Raw genomic sequence first — 8274 nt, 5'->3', positions numbered from 1 at the left:
TAGTAGATAAGTATACGTATAGTTCGCTTTTTAGCGATAAGACCGCCTGTCGTATACCTCTTCCTAATGTGTTGTATTATTTGTATTGTTTCTGTATTGAAGTGTGCAATAAAGAGTATTTGTATTGTATTGTATACCTAACCGCTTTTTTAAATCCAGCTTTTTTATACACTACTTGTTAACCTTTTTGCTGACCACCTTGATCTATTACCAAAAGATGAAAAAAGCTTCTATTGACATGTGTCTTTAACGTCATTCAGTGTTAGATGTTAAACGGCGCGATTTAATTAAGAAAATATCGTGTAATCAGTTTCAGCTAAGTGTTAGCAATGATGCAATGAACGTCTACGTAGATTCGGAAACTAACCTGGATCATTTGCACCATTGATATACAGGTGAGTGCGTTTGTATCGACACAATTGTGCCAATGGTGTGGCTTCCTTTGCCAGGATCCATCGCAATATATATTTTTCAAGGGTTTCAAGAACCTTCACGCCCCGTATAGCCAGGAAACTAGGATGGAACAAAAGATACGGCGCCACGCGCGATACTTGCAAGTCTTGCACCGGACTATATGCTATCGCGCGGATTTTAATATTTTACCTTAATACTATCTAACTCTTAAAATATATTTCTGTTTAAATTTTGCTCGTCACGTCTCTCGGCTATTTAACTAGCCATTTTATACCAAAATTTATACTGCTGTGGCTGTATATGCAGTGTAACAATTAAAAAAAAAATCTATCGAACCAACAGGTAAGCTTTTGGTAGGAGTTCGCCCTTGCTAATATTATCTAGATTCCGTGTGAGTTTTTCATGGACTTTGTAAAAATGTGTAACAATTCAATGTAAAAACTAGGAGTTACGTTAGCCCCCCAAGAGGGGGCTGTAAGAACAACGAGGAAAAGTTTTCTTCAAAAGGTAATCGACTTAACGGAGATCATAATATTGCTTCCATGAAAAGCTAGGCGTGGTCCTATTAATCGACTTATTTATCGTACCGTTGACACGCTCTACGGCAATTTAAACATCAAAAAGCTGAGATTGGTCGTTTGCCACCGCGATTAACGCGCCTCCCCGGGGATCAGTCCCAAATTTATTATGACACCTCATCGTATCTCGTGGCGATTTATTAAGCCAACGGATACGGGGCTTTTATAAACATGAGACTAATCAACGAAGCCTACGATATAGTATACGAGTATTATTCTGTTAAGGTAGCATTATTCTACACCGCAGTAAGCTTTTTATGGACCAACACTGTGCGACAGTAAGTAGACTGTGCGACGTGTTGCACAGTGTTGCTTCACAAAAGTTAACTGCAACGTGGATGCAACTTTAAGCTATTCATATACCAACCTACGGATGCTGGTCTGCCGCGGAGAACGATGCTGTATCAGCCTACTAAATAAGTACCCAATTTTCACCGATTAGCGTCCGGTAGTATTGACTGGATCTCATGAGACAGTGGGAGTCTGTGGAAGAAGGTCTTTAGATAATTTGCAGTTGGGTTAAAAAACTATACCACGGAGCAGTGACCGCAGCATATGGATGCCTGCATCTCCAGAGATGTTACGTGCGCGTTGGCGTTGTGGATACTTTAAAAACTTGTACACTCCTTTTTTGAAGAGCTCCATACTTCAGTCCCTCGGGAAAACCTCGGCAGGGAGTTTATTCCACACCCGGAGCGTCCGCGGGAGGAAATTTCTCTTAAACGATTTTGACACATAATCATTAACTTAAATGGGACTGAATTGCGTATACATTTTGTTTGTTTGCCTCGTTAGTTAATAAAATTGTTATAAGGTAGCTTCAGAACGGAATTATTTGAAAATCGCTTATCGGTAATTATTATTAATTATTGTTCTTAGTATCTCAAATTTACTCAACATAACAGTAGGATGAATATATAGGCTGATGTGCCAGTGCCAGTGAAGCTGGCAACACAGAATCCTCATATTCAAAGGGTCTCAAACGCGCTCATGACAGCTGGAGTTAAGGTACCCGATTACTAAGAGAAGACGATTGATTGCTATTACACTACCTCTCTGATTGAATTGATAAATATCAAGAGGATACAGACAGACAGACGGAGTTAATTTCGCATTTATAACATTAGTATTAGACGACCGGTCTGGCCTAGTGGGTAGTAGTAACCCTGCCTATGAAGCCGATGGTCCCGGGTTCAAATCCTTTTAAGGGCATTTATTTGTGTGATGAGCACGGATATATGTTTCTAAGTCATGTCTATTCTTCATATATTTAAGTATTTATATATTATATATAATAATATCGTTGTCTAAATACCTACAACACAAGCCTTAATTGAGCTTACTATGGGACTTAGTCAATTTGTGTAATAATGTCCTTATAATATTTAGGTAGGAACTTTATGAAATGTACACAGATTTTCTCCTTATTCTTTGGAGTATAAGCAGGTATTGTAGATTTTGTCTACAATGTTTTCAGAGGGATTAAACACGTTGGTCTTACAAGAGGATTTTGTTCCTGAAACCACCAATTTACAGTTGATATTTTGGCAACAAACCAACACAAATAGGTTTGAAAGTCCACACTTGTAGCAAAGGGGAAAGTCGGGTGTCATACGTTTAACGTACGTTTGACAGACATTGTCTACCTATCCTACTGACACCCGCGTACAAATTTTGTACATATTCCAACTGTCTCTGGGTCTCAGGAGGCTATAGGTGTTTAAATATTTATGTCAAAACAGTTCCAGTAAACTTACATATTCATGTCGATTTCATTTTAATTCTCGTCCGTACTTATAAATCATGTCACGAGACTCCTTAACTTTTTAATTTACGATTATTAACATTCACAGGTTTAGGAATAAATGTACAGTCGACGACAAAAATATGATTACATTTTTGCACCTTCCTCCTTTGTAATAGTAATAATGCCAAGAAAGTTGGCAGGAAATAGAAATTTGTGACAAATTAAAAAAAAATGCTGCCAATCGATTCCATTTATATCCAGGATCAAAAGCTGCGATGCACATATTAATATAATATTATGAAACTTCGAACTTTAGGTAACAAATTTTGAAACTCCGAGCCGCTCCAACATGAACATAAAAATGTTACCCACATTTTACAACTCATCAACGAGCAAGCGTAGCGAGCTCTGTTACGCTGTAGCACGTAACATGTAAATTGTATGGTAGCGGAAAATCGGCCTCACTACCTCACTTGCATGCTAGTCATGCGCGCTAGAAACGTAAGTTATATATAGTTGTATATCCATATACCTGCGGCGACATTCGAAATTATCAATTGTTTTTAATTTAGATTCTTATTGATATCACTCACAGTATATTTGGCTCACACAATGTACAGGGTGCTTTTCAGGCTTTAACCAATTGGCTACTTAACAGTTTTTTTTTGTAAATAATGTCAATCGATCTTGATTTTCCTGAGGATCAAATGTCTATGTAGGACTCATGGCATTTAAGTAATACCGATGTCAGAAATGAGAGTTAAAGTCTGCCGCTCGCACTCGACGGTTGAAAGGCCTCTAACAAAATGATATTTTAATGTGGCTTCACATTAATTTGGTATGTGCTAAATGTATGGAACATCAAGAAAATTGCTATTTTGACCCGGAAATATTGCGTTTATGTATATAGTTGCCATATAATTTATTTTTCATAAAAATTTATAGAATCGAATGGTACCATTTTTTTTACTCTTTGAAAGGTATTTTTTTATAATCCCAATTTTTTTAAATTCTACTTTTTTATATTGGATGGCTCATCTTCTATCCATTTAGCTAAATTTTGATATATTATTCAACATATGTCAAATACCCAATTGGACGAGGCAATTTGAGAGGTCATACTGAATTACTATGAGACCGGCCCCGATTTACGATGAAAACAAATTCCATAACATCAATATCCGATCGGTCTCAAAAGGTGCGTTAGAAAGTTGACCAGAGTCTAAATAATATGTGATAAATAATATCTCTATTAATACACAAATGTGACCGTATTTTGACTATGGGGTTGCAAAACACCTTGTTTACTTACGTACGAGCGAGATGGAAGTGATATCAAAATGACGTCGAATTGGGATAAATGAGTGATCTTTGAATGGCTCCTATACAAGGGTACAACCGTCGGCAAGCAGCGACAACGAGTTGAAAACTTATTTAAATTGGACGAAACTTGTGTGACTCTGTTTTACTTTAATTAAGCAAGCTTGCAAATTACTTGAGAACGTCATTGATCGTGGGTAAAAACTGTTTTTGTTTTGTTTACGTAATGTAAGCCTTTGTATTTATATTTACGGGTTCGAAGTAATTTTACTACAAAAATTGAAGACAATTAACGTACGTTTTGCAATGTCGTTATTTACGACAAAATTGTCTAGTAAGTATTTAAAGCATCATGGAACTACTTAAGACGATTCATAGGATAACTTGGTATTATTGAACAAAGACGATCGTAAAAACAATGGCGTAAAAGTCGAGTAGGATATTCAAATACAATACAATTTAACTAGATACTACTTCAATGAATCATGTTTCAATAGTTGCTTTAGGTGTATTTACGACGAACGAAGCACATTGCTACGTTTGTATTTAAATCTAGGATTCCTGATCTAGGATTTATTTAGGTAAGTAATTACACTCTCTTCTCTTCTTCCTCGCGTTGTCTCGGCTGGGGTCCACTGGGCAACTAATCCCTAGCATTGGCGTAGGCACTACTAGTTTTTACGAAAGCGACTGCCATTTGACCTTCCGACCCAGAGACTAGGCCTTATTGGGATTAGTCCGGTTTCCTCACGTCACTTTCACCTCAAATGAAATGATATTTCGTACATAAGTTCCGTAAAACTAATTGGTACGAGCCGGGGTATGCACCCTCCGGATTGCAAGTCGCACGCTCTTACGGGTAGGCCACGCTTGTGTAGGTAAATAATTACGCTATACTCGAAAAACTTGCAAATGTAACGGAGTGCGTGTTGGTGACCTATTAAATTCTATATAAAACTTCGTTTTGAAGTAAGGACAATATGGGGAAGACCATCTAAACACAAGCTCTTTCATGGCTTCTAACTCTTGCTTTTGTACACATACTCCACTTCCAGAAGGTCGGCAGAGCAGAAGGAGCGAAGCTCTTTTTTCTGACTGTGTTGAAGTACGTACCTATACAAATACGAAAGTTATTGCCTTAAGAGTCCTATATGGCGGTCTTTTCCACATTAACCTTAGGTACTTCATACTGTAGAAGACTTGGAGCTTCTTCCACAGTAGGAAGCAATGCAGAAGAAAAATTCTGTAAAACCGTGCGGCTTGTGTTATTCACAACCAGTCTAAACTTTGAAGCTGGTAGAGAGTGAAGCAATATTTAAAAGAAGAAACGAATATTCTTGTAAAGTGCTCATTATTAGTTCTTTCAAACTTATCGAAATTAAAATTTATCGAGAGAAGTTCCCTGAAACATTTTGCGCGTATTGAGTAAAAATTCGTGATTTATGCTGTAAAATAAAATCAATGTTCAGTAAAACTTGTTCAATAATTCTTGACATCCATCTTTATGGCGTCTGATTTGACAGTCTTCTACTGGTGTGAGTTTGTTGACAGGCAGTTTTCATTTATGTTATGAGAAACCGGGAATATTCAAAAAGGCGAATGCTTTGGTGGTCATCTTAAATAAAGGACCCCGGAAACTATGCGAGTTAAAACGCTCTGAGAATGAACAACTATATTTTATACCTACAGGCCTATTTGAACATGCACTGATATCAAACCTACATTAAAGCTTATGATTTATGATTATTTTGATTATGATAAAACATCATACGGATATGATTCAAATATCATTCTAATATCGGTTTGACGTCAGTGCACGTTCGGATTGTCCTGAATGTCGAGAATTTTTCGCAGGTAAACTATTTCACATTTCACCATTTCACACCCTCATTCAAACTCCATCCATGCCATTATCAAATTTAAAAAAATGTTGAAATAATGTTGAAATGTTGAAAAAAAAAATCTTAAGTTTACGATTAAGCATACGACTTGCATGGGCCGTTCTGAAGTTGTTCTTAATATATGGGTTATAAGGTCGTGTATATATATTTTTGGGCCTAAGGTTCGTATCGATATTTTAATGATTTAGATGTTAGTGCACAAAGCTTAGGAAAAACGGTAACGGAGCTGGAAAAACAATTTTAGAACACCTTTTTTCCCCTATGACGATTGCAATAGTGATTTTGAGCAGAAATAACATTACAAAAAAAACAAATTAAAAAATAAATATCGTATACCACAATATAAAATGGTCTACTTAAGTTTTTCAGCTATAAACGTCCACACGGTAATCTTCGAACACCGCAAAGTGCGTTCAGAAACGTAGCTTGAATTTTTAAATAAATGGTCTTTGCCGACTTTGCTATTTGATTAAATTTCACTCCCCGTGGAAAAGCTACATGGACGGCTTTCTCGTTTTGATAGGCTTCTTAAAATAACCCAAACCTGATTAATTAGCTTTTGAAAATTAATACAAAGATCAAAGCCATAAAAATAAATATTTTTACGTAGCGGAATAACCTGGGAATTTGTAAAATAAATAGTCTCAGACTCTCAGCTTGGGTACAGTCGGCAAAGCTATTAGCTTGGCACCCCTGCATACACATTTGTAAAATCTTATAGTAAGCAAATAGCTTTGCTGACTGTACGTCCCATTGCTTGGCACAGACCATCTTTTATGGGACTTCACGCCCAGCTTCGGAGTTTTACTCACATGTTTATATGTCAAGGAATTTATTTAATGTTTTGTACCATTTCGTACCTTGTGTTGGTAGGAACTCGAGTCTTTTGAGTTTGAATTTGAAGAACTCGACTTTTACGAAAATCGGCGCTTAAAAACCTTCCGAGTTTTTTAAGTCGCGAGGCGAGAAATTTATCGAGTCTTTTTTAAGAGAACTCAAAAGGACTCGAGTCTCAGAATAAAGACTCCGTCTACAATTTAATTGGTTTAACCTAAATAAAAGTAAAAAAAATATGAGCTATTGTACAATAGGGCCTAATCCACGAATATTACTTAAAGATAAAGCATTTCGAAATTTAGCAAACAAAAAATTTGGAGCTCTCTGAAAAGGACTCAAGTCCCTACAAAAGACTCGAGTCTCTAACAAGTTGAAAAGAACTCGAATTTAGACTTAATATGCGAGTCTGAAAAACTGAGTCGAGTTTCAAAGCAGACGACTCAATGGACTCGAGTCTTAACCAACACTACTTGTTACGGTGACAATGGTACGAGGTCCCTAGCGATTTTCATATTAATTGTCACTGTGGCAAGGTACGTAATGGAGATATGCAGGTTTCTTCGCGATGTTATATTCACTGAAAAGTTCTGGAAAAGTCACGCGGATCAAAAGTCGGACACCTGAACCGCTCGGTCACCACCGCTATAATTTCTAATTTAAATATATGTTTATCTTATTCACACACATTAGTAACTTATGTAACGGTTTTCAGGTCAGAATCGAGTACAAGTTCAATCCGTGCGACTGACATCTCACTCCCGATATAAAGACGACGTATATCACAATATTCATCTGACAAGTTACGACCCTCGGAAATCGGAGCATCGGTCATCGGACCTCTTGCCCGGTGTGTGTTGGCTCTTGTGAGTAATTCAAGCATAGACTAACTACCATAGATTTCGGATTATATTTAAAGCATCGAATCGCCGCGGTCATTACAAATACATAGGTATTCTTATGCATGTAGAGTGCGAGTTGCAAAATTGCATGAACACAATTATGAATTTATGATGTAGACAATTTATGAATGAATGAATTATTTCGAAAAGTGGCCATGCAATTTTGGGCGGGGTGTACAGCGAGCTGCAAAGCAATTATTAGTTTTTTTTGAATAATTAATTTTTTTTAATGAAACGAATTGGGTTCCAGTGCGGATCCCAAATAAGCAACAAATTAGTTTGGGATCGCTTATTAAAAAATCTAATGGAGCTGACTATAGGGTGCCTAGCCTGATTCGCCCATTTATATTGAGGTACCGTAAAACCACCTAACCATAGTCCAAAATTAACTCAAATATCTTCTTTCTGATGTGACTGTAATTTGTAAATCGTAGTGCTAGGATTAATAAGTTTATAATTGTAAATAGAAACTCAAACAAAACCAAAAGAACATTGGTAAATGACAGTTCGTAGTATTGGACAATAGTTTGGTAGTTTCATCATAGTAGTATGGCAGTGCGTGGTGACCGCGACTCGTA

This window comes from Cydia pomonella, chromosome 17, assembly GCF_033807575.1.
Source record: "Cydia pomonella isolate Wapato2018A chromosome 17, ilCydPomo1, whole genome shotgun sequence".
In the NCBI taxonomy this organism is placed as follows: domain Eukaryota; kingdom Metazoa; phylum Arthropoda; class Insecta; order Lepidoptera; family Tortricidae; genus Cydia; species Cydia pomonella.
This window is presented reverse-complemented; position numbering follows the sequence as displayed.